The sequence below is a fragment of the Pseudorca crassidens genome, chromosome 18, assembly GCF_039906515.1.
Source record: "Pseudorca crassidens isolate mPseCra1 chromosome 18, mPseCra1.hap1, whole genome shotgun sequence".
In the NCBI taxonomy this organism is placed as follows: domain Eukaryota; kingdom Metazoa; phylum Chordata; class Mammalia; order Artiodactyla; family Delphinidae; genus Pseudorca; species Pseudorca crassidens.
Window position 1 is genome coordinate 54,803,488 of NC_090313.1, and position 19,311 is coordinate 54,822,798.

At 42.7% G+C, this 19,311-nt stretch overlaps 1 long non-coding RNA gene across 1 annotated transcript in view; it reads right to left on the reverse strand.

Moving 5' to 3' along the window:
- Positions 1-19,311, reverse strand: part of LOC137210918 (uncharacterized) — a 54,571-nt gene that overhangs the window by 11,871 nt on the left and 23,389 nt on the right. The window contains exon 3 of the long non-coding RNA XR_010936799.1: positions 1,289-1,371. This is a non-coding gene — a long non-coding RNA (uncharacterized lncRNA). The remainder of the gene's footprint in view (positions 1-1,288; positions 1,372-19,311) is intronic.

Here is a 19,311-nt window from a genome sequence, read left to right on the forward strand (position 1 = left end):
CCACCTAGGGCAGCAGTGACATTCTGCAGTTCTAACTGATGAAGTTTCAGAGAGAGGCTTGCAATTTCATCTGCTGCTGCACACAACCAGCCTCATCATGAAAAGCCAGCGCCATATGCCAGAGGAGACAGGTTAAGCCTCTTAAATATTCCTGACAACAATGAGCTTTCATTTGGAAAAAGTAAACATCTGCCTCCTGGGGAAATAATCCACAAAACAATGGAGACGGTTATTTATTTGTTTGATTTATTGTGACCGCACAAGGGGCTGGGGGGTTTCAGATGGCCGTGATAAGTCCAAATAAAAGGAATTTCCTAAACATTTAAAAAAATATTTTGAAATATTAAAAAAAATTTTTTGGAGTATACTTGACTTACAATGTTGTATTAGTTTCAGGTATTCAGCAAAGTAATTCAGTTGTGTGTGTGTGTATATATATATATATATATATATATATATATATATACACACACTCTTTTAGATTCTTCTCCCATATAGGTCATTACAGAGCATTGAATAGAGTTCCCTGTGCTATACAGTAGGTCCTTATTAGTTATCTATTTTATATATAGTAGTGTGTATATGTCAATCCCAGTCTCCCAATTTATCCCTCCCCTTTTTTCCCCCTGGTAACCATAAGTTTGTTTTCTACATCTGTGACTCTGTTTCTGTTTTGTAGATAAGTTCATTTGTACCATTTTTTTTAGATTCCACACATAGGCAATATCACATGATATTTGTTTTTCTTTTATTACTCAGCCATAAAAAAGAACGAAATAATTCCATTTGCAGCAACATGGGTGGACATAGAGATTGTCATACTGAGTGAAGTGAGTCAGACAGTGAAACTTTCTTTTAAAGACATCAAAGGGGAGCCTGGCCTGCTATAGAAAATTACAGGGAGGAGGTGTTCATTTTAAAGATTAGGAAAGAGAAGACCAGAATTCAGTCCCGGGCTCTGCCACTACTAGCTACGAATCTTGGGCAAATATATTTAACTTCTCAGGGCCATATTTTCCACACCTGTAAATGAGGGTCAAAGTGAAATCTATTCTACTAAGTCAAAGAGCTATCGTGAGACACCAGTGATTTATGACTTTAGAAGGACTTTGTAAACTGTAAAGCAAAACAAATGTTAAGGTGGTGGTTTATATTAAAAAGACAAAAGGAACATTTGGTTCTACACTTTTAAAAGTCAATAGACAGAAGATTTATTACCTACATGGAAAAAAGAAGTTTCCTCTTACTTATGCATCTTCCCTGGAAATGGCGGCAGCCCCCAGCTTACCTTAATGCGGCTCAGTGTGCTGGTGACCATGACCACTTGACTGTCACCTGGGAAAAGCCAGTCCATGGTTATCGTTGGTGTGCCTGGGAAGAAGGAAAGATGATAATCATTGTCATGAGTCCCTGCGGTTTGCAAAGTCCCTTCAGACTTTTTTTTTTAGTGTGACCATCTTAAAAACTGCAAGTACAGGGCTTCCCTGGTGGCACAGTGGTTAAGAATCCACCTGCCAATGCAGGGGACACGGGTTCCAGCTCTGGTCCGGGAAGATCCTACATGCCGCGGAGCAACTAAGCCCGTGCGCCACAACTACTGAGCCTATGCTCTAGAGCCCGCGAGCCACAACTACTGAGCCCACATGCCACAACTACTGAAGCCCGCGTGCCTAGAGCCCGTGCTCTGCAACAAGAGAAGCCACCTGCAATGAGAAGCCTGCGCACCGCAATAAAGAGCAGCCCTTGCTTGCCGCAACTAGAGAAAGCCCGTGCGCACCAACACAGCCAAAAATAAATGAATAAAAATAAATTAATAAAAAGAAAAAACTGCAAGTACATATACTTAACCTTATACAAAAATGAGAAAATTGGGCTTCCCTGGTGGCGCAGTGGTTGAGAGTCTGCCTGCCGATGCAGGGGACACGGGGTCGGGCCCCGGTCCGGGAAGATCCCATGGAGCGGCTGGGCCCATGAGCCATGGTCGCTGAGCCTGTGCGTCCAGAGCCTATGCTCCACAACGGGAGAGGCCACAACAGTGAGAGGCCCGCATACCGCAAAAAAAAAAAAAAAAAAAAAAAAAAAACAGAGAGAGAAAATTGAGATTCAGAAAGACTAGATTGTGCATAATAGCAAGAACAGTATTAAAACCCAAACCCAAGGAGAGAGAAAATTGTAATCATTGTCCACTTTTTCCGTGTGCCCCCTGGTCCCAGTACAAACATTAGCATGGCCCTTGTGACCTTCTTACTCTGTTTATGTGTCTCTCTTCCCCTGCCAGGCTGTAAATCCTTGAGGAATCATCACCTTTGAACCCCCAATCAACACTTAACACAAAACTTGGCACACAGCTGGCACCTAAAAGGATGTGTTGAATAAATCAGAAAAGAAATCAGAAAATAGGAAAGTGGGTGTGTTTTTCTTCTTTTTTTTTTTTTTTTTTTTTTTTTTTTCTAACATGTAGAAAAGTCTCTCTACTTCTGCAAGTCCTTAGGCCGTGGGAACATGTTCCTCTCTTGGGCTCAATTACGGAGTCCACAGTTAGATGGAAGGAAGCAGCTGAGTGCCAGCAAGATTCAAGGAGGCTCCAGGCAGGTAGAGCTGGCCAGGGAGGCAGTGTGGAAAGGGGAATAGCGCAAAACGCCTCTGGAAATCATTCCAGGATTCACTCAGGGAGATGTGTGCCAGAGTCCGACCAAACCCATCTATTGTAGTCTGGGCTCTGACCACACAGGGCTGTATCGGCGAATACAAGCAGCCAGCACTGGATCCGGAGGCGGATACGCGAGCTGTGTAGATGCCACAGCCTCTGTCCAGCGTGGGCCATGTGCCTCACATCCTCAAGCAGACAATCAAACACATCCTGCAGTTGATGACGCTTCTGAAGGAGCAGAATGAGCCAGCTTGAGCAAACCCTTTTAAAAGACATTCTTGCAGAAAAGCCTGTTTTAGACATTAATAACAGCCACTGGCTTAGCCCCTTTTCCCCCTACCTCAAAACTGGGCACTTTTCCCAACTTCACCAATACTCCTCCCAGCTTCCTAACTCTGATCACTTTGTTTTGTTTTATTTTTATTTTAATTTGAAGATGTCAGATATATACAAAAGTAGAAAAATTCATAGGATACACCCTCATGTACTCATAATCTAGTTTCAATAATTATCATCTTGTGGTCAGTCTGGTCTCACCTATACCCCACCCTCTCCCACCCTCATCCTTACATTTAATTATTTTGAATCAAATCCCAGACATTATATCATTTCATCCATAAATATTTCAGTATTTGTCTCCAGAGATAAGGGCTCTTTTTTAAAGCATTTCTGGCACCATGTGTAACCTTCTTCTTCATTCTTCACATCCAATTTATCAATAACTCACAATAGTTCTTTTTCCATCATGGCATTTCCCTTTTGTTTGTTTGTATTTCTGCAAATCTCAAGGTGATCTTTGTTCTCTGCTTAGAAGACTGAAAATGCCTCCTACTCAGTGTCTTTTTTTTTTAACTTTTTATTTTACACTGGAGTATAGATGATTAACAATGTTGTATTAGTTTCAGGTGTACAGCAAAGTGATTCAGTTATACATATACATGTATCTATTATTTTTCAGATTCTTTTGTCATTTAGGTTGTTCCCTATTATTGAACAGAGTTCCCTGTCCTGCTCAGTGTCTTGACTCCAATCTCTCCCTGCTACAAGCTGCCTTGTGTTAGGCAGCCATTCTCCTCGTCCATCCACACCCTCTCGTTATCCCTTTTTCAAGAATCCATGGTGGAGACTTCTGTTTCCTGTAACTAGTACTGGACTAGTCCTCCTGTCAAAACACCTTAAAACCAGACAAAACATATGATGCAACTGTTTTCACAAATCACACACAAAAATCACAAAACTGATTTCTTGAGAGAAGGAAAATTCACAAGTTGAGCCCCCAGCTCTACACCAGGGAACAACTTCCTAACTGGGTGGCAGTAAGCTGGAAACCAAGCAGAGCAGAGAAGTCCCAGTTAGCTGAGTAGGCAGAGGTCAGAGTTTGGGGCAACTGGAATGGATTCTATGAGGTGAGGCATTGTTGAAGAAGCTATGCAGAGGGGTCCTCAGAAGTCCATGTGGGGATCTCTACACGTGCTTAGACAGGGACTGAACTACACACGGGCAGGGAGAGTTTAGATAAGGGGAACCAGAATTCGGCTATTCTGTGGTTACGAGCAGAATAGAAATACCAGAGGGTAAGCAGAGTTGGGGGATATTGTCAGCAAGTGTGGAGAGACCTTAATAATACCTGTTCACAGCCGAGGCACCCAGCTGAGACACCAGAAATACGATTCCTCAGGAATAAGAATCATGCCCCAGAGTAAGGCTTACCAAAAACCTGCCATACCAAAGTCTAAAACCAGAAGAAAGAGTGATTGGCTGTTGAGTCCAACAAGTTACAGTTTTTATGCTTTGAAAACACGCTGAGATTTTCACAGATATATTTTCACCCAAGAAAGCATAAAACCAAGACTTAGGCAAGTTCAAAACCAAGCCTCACCCAAGTTCAAGGTGATCTGCTGGTAATCCTGCTACCTACTAAAACAAAAATCAACAGAGGAATATCACAATACCCAGTATCAACACTGATTAACCCACAACATCCAGTATTCAATCAAAAATAACTACACATGCACACATACACACACACATACATACAAGTTGAAATGTAATACACAGTAAAGAAAAAAAGCAGGTAGTAGAAGCCAGACTGGAAGTATTCCACATAAGTAGTTTATGAGACAAAGAAACTGTTATAAATATATTCAAAGAATTAAAGGAAGATACATCCAAATCATAAAGGAAAACATGGTTTTAATAAATGAAAAGACATATAATCTCAACAGAGTAAAGGGAAACCATTAACAAATGGAAACTCAAGAACTGAAAAGTACAATAACAGAAATGAAAAATTCACTGCACTGGCTTCAGCAAATTGAAAGTGGCAGAAGAGAAATTCAGTGAACTTGAAGATAAATCAATAGAAATTATCCGATTTGAAGAAGAAAGAGAAAAAAGAGATTGAATTAAAATGAACAGGGCCTCAAAGATCCAAGGACAATATTAAACAGTCTAACATATGTGTAATTGTAGTCCCATAAGGAGAAGAAGGTGATAATGGGTCAGGAAGATTTTTTTTGTTTAATAAATTTATTTATTTTTGGCTGTGTTGGGTCTTCATTCCTGCATGTGGGCTTTCTCTAGTTGTGTTGAGCGGGGGCTACTCTTCATTGTGGTGCACGGGCTCCTCACCATGGTGGCTTATCTCATTGCAGAGCACAGGCTCTAGGCATGCAGGCTCAGTAGTTGTGACTCGCAGGCTCTAGAGTGCAGGCTCAGTAGTTGTGGCACACGGGCTTAGCTGCTCTGCGGCATGTGGGATCTTCCCGGACCAGGGCTTGAACCCGTGCTCCCTGCATTGGCAGAGTGGATTCTTAACCACTGCGCCACCAGGGAAGCTCCGGACAGGAAGATTATTTGAGGAAACGTCAGAGCGCAGCTGAGCTGGGAGAGAGAGAGAGCTGAGCTCTCAGGTTTTCAAGTAGCAGATTAAAGCAATAAGCCCAAAAATGAAAGAGTTAAGCCTTTAATCACTTACTGTGATGGGATACACAGGAGGCTAAATCTGGAGAAAGGAAAAACTCTCCTTTGTTTTATTTTTCCCCATGAAATGGCACAGCAGTCGAGGGTCAGGTGGATCAGAGCAGACATAGAGATTGTCTCACTGTGGAGAAAGACCTTAACACAAGTCTCCAACAATTTTATGGACCTTGAGGTCAGGGGAAGGGAAACAGGGAAAAGCCAGGACTGGAAAAATACTGGGCACTGGGTCGGAATGGGGAAAGATGTCTTTAAAGTTTTCCCCTCTTCCCTTCATAAGGAGACCTCAGCAGAGGCACCTGAGGAAGGCCTACTGCCCAAGATAAAGAGATCTAAGAATGAAGGTGTCGGGCTAGAAATGCAAATATTCAAAGAGAATGGCCGGGGGGCCAGAGTCCTCGGTTGCAACTCCCTTTAGGTCCCATAATGCATTGCCTTGCACCATGTCTGGGTGAAGAGGGCAACCTGTTCGGAAAAGCCTTTGTAATTGCCTATAGTCAGGCCTAAAATAGCACACATGTGTTTTTAACCAGAAGCTGGACTCCTCAGAAGTAAATAGCTGAATATTTTCCATACTTGATGAAAAATTTCAGCTTAAAGATCCAAGAAGCTCAATGAACCACAGCAAGGTAAAGACAAAGAACACCACAGATAGATACAGGCATACCTTGTCTTATTTCAATTCACTTTATTGCACTTTGTAGATACTGTATGGATTTTTTTACAGATTGGAGGTTTGTGGCAGCCCCGTGTCTAACCTGTCTATTGGCACCATTTTTCCAACAGCATGCTCACTTTGTGTCTCTGCGTCACAATTTAGTAATTCTCACAATATTTCAAACTTTTTCATTATTATCTTTGTTATGGCGATCTGTGATCAGTGATCTTTGATGTTACTACTGTAATTGTTTCAGGGCACCACGAACAATACACATACAGGATAGCAAATTTAATGGATAAGTGTGTGTGTTCTGACTGCTCCACCAACAGGCTCTTCCCCCATCTGTCTCCTTCTCCTTTGGCCTCCCTATTGCCTGAGACACAGCAATATTGAAATCAGGCCTCTGAGCGTTCAAGTGAAAGGAAGAGTCGCACATCTCTCAAGATGACTAAGCTTAGTGAGGAAGGCATGTCAAAAGCCAGGTTAGACTGAAAGCTAGGCCTCTTGTGCGAAACAGACAAGCTGTGGATGCAAAGGAAAAGTTCCTGGGGGAAATTAAAAGTGCTACTCCAGTGAACATACAAATGATAAGAAAGCCAAACAGCCTTATTCCTGAGATGGAGAAAGTTTTGGTGGTCTGGATAGAAGATCAAACCAGCTACAACATTCCCTTAAGACAAAGCCTAACCCAGAGCAACGTCTTAACTCTCTTTAATTCTATGAAGGCTGAGGGAGGTGAGGAAGCCACAGAAGAAAAGTTTGAAGTTAGCAGTGGTTGGTTCATGAGGTTGAAGAAAAGAAGCTGTGTCCATAACACAAAAGTGCAAGGTGAAGCCTCAAGTCCTGATGTAGAAGCTGTAGCAAGTTACCCAGAAGATCTAGCTAAGATAGTTAAGGTGACTATACTAAACAAGAGTCTCTATGTAGACGAAACAGCCTTCTATTGGAAGAAGATGCCATCGAGGACTTCTATAGCTAGAGAGGAAAAGTCAATGCCTGGCTTCAAAGCTTCAAACTACAGGCTAACTCTCTCATGAGGAGCTAATGCAGCTGGTGAGTTTAAGTTGAAATCGATGCTCATTTATCATTTTGAAAATCTTAGGGCCCTTAAGAATTACGGCAAATCTACTCTGCCTGTGCTCTACAAACTGAATGACAAAGACTGGATGACAGCACATCTATTGACAACATGATAGATATTTTAAGCCCATCGTTGAGACGTACCGCTCAGAAAAAAAGATTCCTTTGAAAATATTACTGCTCATTGACAATGCATCTGGTCACCCAAGAACTTTGATAGAGAGGTGCAATGAAATTAATGTTTACATGCCTGACAACATCCATTCTGCAGCCCATGGATCAAGGAGTCATTTGGACTTGCAAGTACTATTATTTAAGAAATATATTTTGTACGGCTATAGCTGCCAGAGATAGTGATTCCTCTGATGGATCTCGGCAAAGTAAATTGAAAACTTTCTGAAATGGATTCACCATTCTAAATACCGTTAAAAACTTTTGTGATTCATGGGAAAAGATCAAAATATCAACATTAACAGGAGTTTGGAAGAAGTTGATTCCAAACCTCATGGATGACTTTGAGGGGTTCAATACTTCAGTGGAGGAAATAACTACAGATGTGATAAAAATAGCAAGAGAAGTAGAATTATAACTGGAGCCTGAAGATGGGACTGAATTGCTGCAATCTCATTATAAAACTTAAATGGTAGGGCTTCCCTGGTGGCGCAGTGGTTGAGAGTCCGCCTGCCGATGCAGGGGACACTGGTTTGTGCCCCGGTCCAGGAAGATCCCACATGCTGTGGAGTGGCTGAGCCCTTGAGCCAGGGCCGCTGAGCCTGCACGTCCAGAGCCTGTGCTCCGCAACGGGAGAGGCCACAACAGTGAGAGGCCCGCGTACAGCAAAAAAAAAAAAAAACTTAAAATGGATGAGGATGTTGCTTCCTATGGATGAGCAAAGAAAGTGGTTTCTTAAAATGGAAACTACTCCTGGTGAAGATGCTGTGAAGTTGGTTGAAATGACAACATAGTGTTTACATTATTACATAAACTTAGTTGATAAAGCAGCAGCAGGGTCTGAGATGCTTGACTCCAATTTTGAAAGAAGTTCTACTGTGGGTCAAATGCTATCACACAGCACTGCACGCTATAGAGAAATCGTTCATGAAAGGAAGAGTCAATCGATGCAGCAAGCTTCACTGTGGTCTTCTTTTAAGAAATGACCATGGCCACCCCAACCTTCAGTGACCACCATCCTGATCAGTCAGCAGCCACCAACACAGAAGCAAGACCCTCCACCAGCAAAAAGATTACGACGCACTGAAGGCTCAGAGGATGGTTAGCAATTTTTAGCAATAGAGCATTTTTTAATTAAGGTATGTACGTTGTTTTTTAGGCATAAAGCTATTGCCACTTAACAGGCTAAAATATAGTGTAAATATAACTTTTACATGCACCGGGAAACCAAAAAATTCAAGTAACTCTCTTTACTGTGTTATTCACTTTATTGTAGTGGTCTAGAAACAAACCTGCAGTATCTCCGAGGTCTGCCTATATTTCATAGTCAAACTGTTGAAAATCAAGGATAGAGAAAACTTTGAGAACGGTCAGAGAATAAAAGACCCGACAAACAGAGAAACAATAATACAAATGATGGCTGAGTTATCGTCAGATAAAAGGGAGGAGGCAAGGAAGAAAAAGAAGAATGGAGGCCAGAAGACAATGGAATCACATCTTTAAATACTGAAAAGAAAAGATGATCAACCCCAAATTTTGTATCAGGCAAAAATATCCTTCCAGAGTGAAGATAGACATTTTCAGATAAAAGAAAGCTGAGAGAATTTGTAGCCAGCACACTTACACTAAAAGAAACACCAGAAGATGTTCCGTAGTCTTGGGAAATGATACCAGATGGAAACTTGGATCTATTAAAAGGAATGAAGAGCACTAGAATTGGTAAGTGGGTAAACATGAAACACTCCTTTATTTTCTTCTCATAATTTCCTTAATAGAAAACTATTTCGGGACTTCCTTGTGGTCCAGTGGTTGAGAATCTGCCTTCCAGTTCAGAGGACGCAAGTCTGATCCCTGGTCGGGGAACTAACATCCCACATGCCGCAGGGCAGCTAAGCCTGCACACCACAACTACTGAGGCCGAGTGCTGCAACTAGTGAGCCCACATGCTCTGGAGACTTCGTGCCACATCTAAGACCTGAGAAAGGAAGGAAGGAAGAAGGAAGGAAGGGAGGGAGGAAGGAAGGAAGGAAGAAAACTATTTCAAGCATAGTTGTACTGTGAGGTGGTATTTACAGTTTATGTAGAAGTAGAAGAGACGGCAAAATAGGACAAAGGTTGGGACAAAGGGAAATGGGACTATACTGTTGTAAGATTCTTAAATTTGTCATGTGAGAATTAGGGAGTAAGAATTATCAGGTTTGAAGTAGTGTATGAGGACTAAAAAGGGGAAAGTGTGTAGGAGTGAGAAGTGGGACATGGGACTCCAGCACCTGACAATTACAGGCTCACCTAATACAAACTAAAGGTCTGACTCCTGTCCAGGATGTTTTGCTGATGGTTCCTAAGAAGACTTGAGACCAAAAAAAACAAAAACAAAAAACCTAGCTCATGATTAAATTACAGGCTATGGGATTTGAACTGTGGAGTAGAAATCTCTACCACCACCTCCTTAAGTCACACATACAGACCACGGCTTGCTGAGCTGAGGCAGGCATCCAGACCTGATTCCAGCTTTCAATTTACCACAATCTTCAATTTATCAGAACCTCCTTTCACATACTCTCTGAGATAAATAACAATAGAACTTAGTGTTTTATCTTCTACTGAATATAGTCATGTATTCTACTGTTTATTACATATAAATATATATAACATATAAAAATACATCTCCTATTATGTTCTATTACAGTGTATTAAAATTATGTACATGGTATGATATGTTATCTTCTAATCTATTGTATTATTGTGTCAACTACTGTAAATCTCAGCATTTTCTACCACAGGCTTGGGAAAAACAGGCCTGTTACAGACAATGATCAGGGCATGGAGCATTCCCAGGAGTCAGCATAGCAGGAAAGGACAGAGAGGTTCTTCATTGATTCTTAGAAGCTAAGCCCTGGAGCTGGTCAATGTAACCTAGGAGGAATAACGTTATCACGATGACTAAACATTAACTCAAAACTTGAAGCAAAAATAAAAGAACTTGGGACTTCGTTAGTGGTCCAGTGGTTAGGACTCCGTGCTCCCAAAGGAGGGGGCCTGGGTTCCACCCCTGGTCAGGAAACTAGAGCCTGCATGATGCAACTAGGACCTGATGCAGTCAAATAAATAAATAAATATTTTAAAAAAATAAAAGAAAAGAACTTGCTCATCAAACACATAGAAGCAAAGAGGAGAATGGTGGTTTCCAGGGCCTGGGGGGAGGAGGCAACGAGGAGATGATGACCAAAGGGTGCACATTTCGTTTATCCAACATGAAGAAGTTCTGGAAATCTGCTGTACGACCCAAGGCCTGCGACCAGCAACGCTGTAATGTATGCTTAAAATTTTGCTAAGGGGATAAACTTTATGTTAAGTGCTTTTACTACAAAAGGAAAACAACAAAAACTATACAACAATGACAACAACAAATAGAGATAAAAGTAAACTTTTGGAGGTGATAGATATTTATGGCATAGATTGTGGTGATGGTTTCACAGGTGTATACTTCCCTGCAAATACATCAAGTTGTACACATTAAATATCTGCAGCTTTTTTATGTCAATCATTCCCCCAAAAAGAGGTTTAAAAAAAAAAAAGGAATAGTAGGCAAGGAGGATTGAAAGAAAGAGAGAAAGAAAGAGAGAAAGAGAGAAAGAAAGAAAGAAAGAAAGAAAGAAAAAGAGAAAGAAAGAAAGAAAGAAAGAAAGAAAGAAAGAAAGAAAGAAAGAAAGAAAGAAAGGAAGGAAGGAAGAAGGAAAGGAAGGAAGAAAGAAAGAAAGAAAGAAAGAAAGAAAGAAAGAAAGAAAGAAAGAAAGAAAGAAAGGAAGGAAGAAAGAAGGAAAGGAAGGAAGGAAGGAAGAAAGAAAGAAAGAAAGAAAGAAAGAAAGAAAGAAAGGAAGGAAGAAAGAAGGAAAGGAAGGAAGGAAGGAAGAAAGAAAGAAAGAAAGAAAGAAAGAAAGAAAGAAAGAAAGAAAGAAAGAAAGAAAGAAAGAAAGAAAGAAAGAAAGGAAGAAAGAAGGAAAGGAAGGAAGGAAGGAAGAAAGAAAGAAAGAAAGAAAGAAAGAAAGAAAGAAAGAAAGAAAGAAAGAAAGAAAGAAAGAAAGAAAGAAAGAAAGAAAGAAAGAAAGAAGGAAAGGAAGGAAGGAAGGAAGGAAGAAAAAGTATGCAATGGCCATGTACCCATCAGTCAGATTTGTCTCCTTTGTCTACCTGCTTCCCTCCCCACATCAACCTCATCACCTCTTCCTACACCCTTCCTCACTCTGTTCTTCATTTATTCCACCAGTCTCTCTCTTGTCATTTCCGTGGGTTCCCCCAAATCATTGCTCTCAGCTCTCTATAAACCTTAAGTCTATCCTTCTCTGGGGCCAGGCATTATTTCTTAGAGCCTGTCAGGCACAAGTTTACAATAGAACCCCTTCCAGAGAGACCATCCCATCCCACAAATATAAATCTGGCATCATGAAATAAAGATGTAGGTTTTAATCCTGCCCTTTTATTCTCTGTTCCTGACTACTTTGTAATTTGGGGCTGGTGAATTCTACTAACTGTATGTCCATGCCTTAATGTGTCTGTTGTTTTGATGGAGGAGAAAGCTACAAACATTTCATTAATAGCCCTTTTTGTTTTGCTGGCTCTTGAATCCCCCAGATGTCAGGATGCCAGTTAAAATAATTTCTGATGGCCTGAACCTGTTATCATTTCAGGCCTCAAGCCCAGACCTTTGCAAGTTGGTCAGTAGAGCAGGCAGCTTACTATTCTCAGTTTTTAAGCTTTCTCTGGCAGATACGGTCTGACTGAATTTTCTTTTGCTGCAGAGCATGAGATCAGTGTTGAGACATCTCACAATGGCTTTTCTTCATCATCCCCAGGTGTCTGGAGAATTGATTGGTAAACTCTGCCTGTGTCTGTTTCCCGTTTCCATGCTTTCTATTGCTGCCTCTGACTGCAACTCATTCCCAGGACCAAAAAAGGATGGGACGGGGGAGAGGGCGGGCAAGCATGTCCTTTCTAACTTATGCCTCTTTTTATTTTTCTTCTGTGCAGTGTGGGTACACCCACTCCTAACCCATTTTTAGCTTTTGGTCAATAATTCCCTGAAATATTTACGGAGCATCTTCTAGGCACAGACATTGGGCAGCAGCAAATCAGAGCTTGGCATCTAGTGGGGAGGAAGGGCAAGACATTAAACAAAGAGTTCTTCAATTAACAATGTAATTACAATTGTGAGAAGTATCAGATGGGAAAGATGCTACGAGCTCATGCAAGTGATGACATAGCCCAGTCGGGAATGTCAGGGAGGGCTTCCGTGAAGAAGTGACTTTGAGCTGAGTAGAAATAAAGGAGCAAAGTGGCTACAGGAGACAGAGGGAATCAGAGGGGCAGGGCAAGAGGTGGAAAGGAATGTGGCCCTTGGAGGCCCTGAAATAAGGATCCAGGGTGGCAAGGGCACAGGGAACAAGGGGAGAGCCACAAGATGAATGGGGCGAGGCAGGCAGGGGGCAGGTTCCGCACCGCCCAGCAGGCTATAGTAATGATTTGGGGCTCTACCTGTAGTAATGCAATTTGAAACATTCCCAGTCATCCATATCGTCAATTTCAAAGTCAGCGCTGTAACCAAAGAAAACAAATCCACGGCAATTGAGACGTTGCCCAATACCTAATGCCATTGACAGTTTGTAGGGAACTTTAAATCCTCCAGGGACTTCCCTGGTGGCACAGTGGTTAAGAATCCACCTGCTAATGCAGGGGACACGGACTCAAGCCCTGGTCCAGGAAGATCCCACGTGCCGCGGAGCAACTAAGCCCCGTGCACCACAACTACTGCGCCTGCGCTCTAGAGCCCGCGAGCCACAACTACTGAGCCTGCATGCCACAACTACTGAGCCCGCGTGCCACAACTACTGAAGCCTGAGCCTGAGTGCCTAGAGCCTGTGCTCCGCAACAAGAGGCCACCACAATGAGAAGCCCACACACGGCAACGAAGAGTAGCTCCCACTCGCCGCAACTACAGAAAGCCAGCGTGCAGCAACAAAGACCCAATACCGCCAAAAATAAAAAATAATAAATAAATAAATTTATTTTAATAAATACATCCTCCAGCACCTGCAGCTCTGAGGCTCTGCTGTCCTGCCTCTGGAATGTTCGAGGTTATATCACGTTAACTGAAACAGCGTAGTCAACCGCAGCCCTGCTGAACGGGCTGGGTCTAGTCCCACCATGACTGGGAATAAGGCTCTGTCTTCATGCCAGCAACACCTCTCAGTAAGCCTCGATATCTAGTGCACAGCAGAACCAGTATAGTTAATAACACAGTATTGAATACTGGAAATTTGCTAAGAGAGTAGTTTCAGTTGCTCTTACCACAAACAAAACAAAACAAAAAGATAACTATGTGAGGAGATGATAAGTAAATAGGCTTGACTGTGGTAATCATTTCACCGTGTATATGCATATCAAATCATCACGTTGTACACCTTAAATACACACAATTTTTATCTTTAAACATTAAGTTAACTTTTAAAAGGAGGTATAAGTCTTCCACCTCCCATTGTGGGCACAAACAAGTGCCCTGGTTGTTGTTTATAAATAACGGACAGCTGGGGGCACTGGACAGTCACGCTCCACAGCTCAGCATCATTCCAAAGGGAGCTGACAGTGGGTTTTCCTCCCGGGGCAGGAGTGGGACTACCTCAGGCAGCCTGGCTTCTGAGCAGCATCCTGAACAGGCCACCTTGCTTCGGCAAAGAGGCTGTGGTTTCTCAGGCTCTCTTTCCACACCATCTCGTGTCTCCCTTTCTCTCTCTCTAGCCCTCTGTGTCTGTGTCAGATATCTTCCATTCACTCCTTCGGATCCACTCTGCATCCCCCTCCACCCATCTCTGTGGACAGCAGTTCTTTCCCATGGAGACTACATCAACGAGGTCCCTTGCTCTCTGGTTTCCAGTCGAAGTCAGCCCTTGGGAAGCACCAGAAGGAAAGAAGAGAATGAGGGTGGGCTTGTATTACTTCCACTCTCTCGTGTGGGTCACTGCAGACTAACTCTACGCTCAACCGAAGGGGACTCTCCATACAGCTGTTCTCACTGGTGCCAGGAACGGCTCCCTCCCGTGCTCCTTCATGCCTGGGGGTGGTGATATCTCCGGTGCTGTCCCCTTGGACACTGCACTGTCCTTTCTTGCCCTCCCTACACTCCACCCTCCTCTTTGTAAATAGTACCTTTATTAAATTCCCAAGGCACCTAATTTGAAGTGCCCTGCTTCCTTCTCGGTCCCTGACCCACACAGCACCAGACTCAGAGCGGAGAAATCTCAGTGTTCTAGCCTCATCTTTGGCCAGTGACTGCCTTTTTTTCTTTTGAGGCAGATTTTGATTCAGATTCCCCGACGACTGACCTGTGCAGGCCCTCAAACGAGCTGAAGAGATTTGGTAAGTGCGGAGCACAGAGAGATGCGTGGACGATACTGTGCTTCTCCCCTTCCCTAAAAGGCCCTGCCTAGTCTGCCTCCCTCCCCTCTGGCCACACTGGTCCCCTTGATGACCCCTGAACAGCAGGCACAACCCGCTTCAGTCTTCACCATTCCTGTTCCCTCTGTCTGGACTATTCTTCCCCAGAAATCCACATGGCTAGTTCCCTCACCAGCTTCAGATCTTTTCCTCCAATGTGACCTTTTCCATTAGACTTCCCTCCCTATTGAAAATAGCCCCCACCCCAGCATCCTCATCCCCTTCCCTGCTTTATGCATTTGTCACTTTCTAATGTACTCTATAAGCACTTATTTTACTGATCATACATATACACCCTGGCACAAACGCTCTATGAAATGCCCCACGAAGGCATGGATTTTTGCCTGTTTTGCACAATTATATGCTCAATAACCAGAACAGAATCTCATATGCTATTTTTTGAACAAGTAAAATCCTGGTTCCGGAGGGAGATGTGTAGAAGGGATTCCACACCAGTGACCACTTTTGTCCCCAAACTTCTGATCAGTCTCAGCATGACACCAGTTCTTGCCAGCTGCCACCTGCAGTTAAGAGTCCACACCTCACCCACGACTTTCCGCAGAACAGAGAACATGAGCTGTGCTGTGTGGCAAGTCCAATCACATCCAGTCTGGCTGCATACATGGGGAGCTGATGACTCGCTCTTTCCCGTCTCCATTTCAGAAGACAACGATGTGCTGGAACACTAAAGCGTCTCTTCATCTGGGACGCTGACCCTATTGATCCTGGAATGAAATATATGCTTTGAGCAGATAGAGCTGTTCACACTCTGTTCATTTTGAAAGCTCCTACTACATGCTCGGCTTTGTAACTGAAACTGAGAAAGCAAAGATGAATCAAATATGGTCCTTACCCTCTGGGGGCTCTGACATACCGTGCCGGACCTCTACAAGGTGAAAAATGAAAGACTGTCTTCTCTGGTACGGAATCCACACACTTGATTTCGCCACCTACAGGCAGTGCAATGTCACTAAACGCACAGAGAAACTTTCCACACCCAGGAGAACCAAGCCTTGACAAACCTGAATCCCCAGGCTCTGAGAAATCAGAGACATGGTCCATTCCAGCAACTGAGATGCCGGGAGAGAAAGTCTAAAATCGAGGTGAGTCACCACCACATCCTGGGATTTGAAACAACCACAAACTCCTGGAGTCAGGAACAGAACCAAGATCTTTCCTCGGGATTGGTTCAAGACGGCAAAGTAGAAGGACGTGCTTTCACTCCCTCTTGCGAGAACAGCAGAATCACAACTAACTGCTCAACAATCATGGACAGGAAATCATTGGAACTCACCAAAAAAGATACCCCACATCCAAAGACAAAGGAGAAGCCACAATGAGATGGTAGGAGGGGTGCAATCACAGTAAAATCAAATCCCATAACTGCTGGGTGGGTGACTCACAATCTAGAGAACACTTATACCACAGTAGTCCACCCACTGGAGTGACGGTTCTGAGCCCCACATCAGGCTTCCCAACCTGGGGGTCCAGCAACGGGAGGAGGAATTCCTAGAGAATCAGACTTTGAAGTCTAGTGGGATTTGATTGCAGGACTTTGACAGGACTGGGGGAAACACAGACTCCACTCTTGGAGGGCACACACAAAGTAGTGTGCCCACCAAGACCCAGGTGGAAGGAGCAGTGACCCCAGGGGAGACTGAACCAGACCTACCTGCTAGTGTTGGAGAGTCTCCTGCAGAGGCGGGGGGTGGCTGTGTCTCACCGTGAGGACAAGGACACTGGCAGCAGAAGTTCTGGGAAGTACTCCTTGGAGCGAGCCCTCCCAGAGTTCACCATTAGCCCCACAAAAGAGCCTTAGTAAGCCCCAGTGTTGGGTTGACTCAGGCCAAACAACCAACAGGGAGGGAACCCAGCCCCACCCAACAGCAGACAAGAAGATTAAAGTTTTACTGAGCTCTGCCCACCAGAGCAACAGCCAGCTCTACCCACCACCAGTCCCTCCCATCAGGAAACTTGCACAAGCCTCTTAGATACCCTCATCCATCAGAGGGCAGAGAGCAGAAGCAAGCAAAACTACAATCCTGCAGCCTGTGGAACAAAAACCACATTCACAGAAAGATAGACAAAATGAAAAGGCAGACAGCCATGAACCAGATGAAGGAACAAGATAAAACCCCAGAAAAACAAGTAAATGAATTGGAGATAGGCAAGCTTCCAGAAAAAGAATTCAGAATAATGATAGTGAAGATGATTCTGATCTCCATTCGGAAAAAGAATGGAGGCAAAGATTGAGGAGATGCAAGAAATGTTTAACAAAGATCTAGAAGAATTAAAGAACAAACAAACAGAGATGAACAACACAATAACTGAAATGAAAAATACACTAGAAGGAATCAATAGCAGAATAACTGAGGCAGAAGAATGGATAAGTGACCTGGAAGACAGAATGGTGGAATTCACTGCTGTGGAACAGAATAAAGAAAAAATAATGAAAAGAAGTGAAGACAGCCTAAGAGAACTCTGGGACAACATTTAACACAACAACATTTGCATTATAGGGGTCCCAGAAGGAGAAGAGAGAGAGAAAGGACCTGAGAAAATATTTGAAGAGATTATAGTCAAAAACTTCCCTAACATGGGAAAGGAAATAGCCACCCAAGTCCAGGAAGTGCAGAGAGTCCCATACAGGATAAACCCAAGGAGAAACACGCTGAGACACATAGTAATCAAAATGACAAAAATTAAAGACAAAGAAAACTTATTGAAAGCAACAAGGGAAGAATGACAAATAACATACAAAGGAACTCCCATAAGGTTAACAGCTGATTTCTCAGCAGAAACTCTACAAACCAGAAGGGAGTGGCATGATATACTTAAAGTGATAAAAGGGAAGAATCTACAACCAAGATTACTCTACTCAGAAAGGATCTCATTCAGATTTGATGGAGAAATCAAAAGCTTTACACACAAGCAACAGCTAAGAGAATTCAGCACCACCAAACCAGTTCTACAACAAATGCTAAAGGAACTTCTCTAAGTGGGAAACACAAGAGAAGAAAAGGACCTACAAAAATAACCCAAAACAACTATGAAAATGATAATAGGAACATACATATTAATAATTACCTTAAACGTGAATGGATTAAATGCTCCAACCAAAAGACACAGATTAGCTGAATGGATACAAAAACAAGACCCATATATATGCTGTCTACAAGAGACCCACTTCAGACCTAGGGACACATACAGACTGAAAGTGAAGGGATGGAAAAAGATATTCCATGCAAATGGAAACCAAAAGAAAGCTGGAGTAGCAATACTCATATCAGATAAAATAGACTTTAAAATAAAGAATGTTACAAGAGACAAGGAAGGACACTACATAATGATCAAGGGATCAATCCAAGAAGAAGATATAACAATTATAAATATATATGCGCCCAACATAGGAGCACCTCAATACATAAAGCAACTGCTAACAGCTATAGAAGAGGAAATTGACAGTAGCACAATAATAGTGGGGGACTTTAACACCTCACTTACACTAATGGACAGATCATCCAAACAGAAAATTAATAAGGAAACACAAGCTTTAAATGACACAATAGACCAGTTAGATTTAATTGATATTTATAGGACATTCCATCCAAAAACAGCAGATTACACTTTTTTCTCAAGAGCTCACGGAACATTTTCCAGGATAGATCACATCTTGGGTCACAAATCAAGCCTCAGTAAATTTAAGAAAATTGAAATCATATCAAGCATCTTTTCTGACCACAATTCTATGAGATTAGAAATCAATTACAGGGACATATATACACTACCAAATGTAAAACCGATAGCTAGAGGGAAGAAGCCACATAGCACAGGGAGATCAGCTCAGTGCTTTGTGACCACCTAAAGGGGTGGGATAGGGAGGACGGGAGGGAGGGACACTCAAGAAAGAAGGGTTATGGGGAAATATGTATATGTATAACTGATTCACTTTGTTATAAAGCAGAAACTAACACACCATTGTAAAGCAATTATACTCCAATAAAGATGTTTAAAAAAAAAAGAAATCAGTTACAGGGAAAAAAACCGTAAGAAACACAAACACATGGAGGCTAAACAGTACGTTACTAAATAACCAAGAGATCATTGAAAAAAATCAAAAAGAAAATCAAAAAATACCTAGAGACAAATGACAATGAAAAAATGATGATCAAAAGCCTATGGGAGGGCTTCCCTGGTGGCGCAGTGGTTGAGAGTCCGCCTGCCGATGCAGGGGACATGGGTTCGTGCCTTGGTCTGGGATGATCCCACGTGCTGCAGAGCG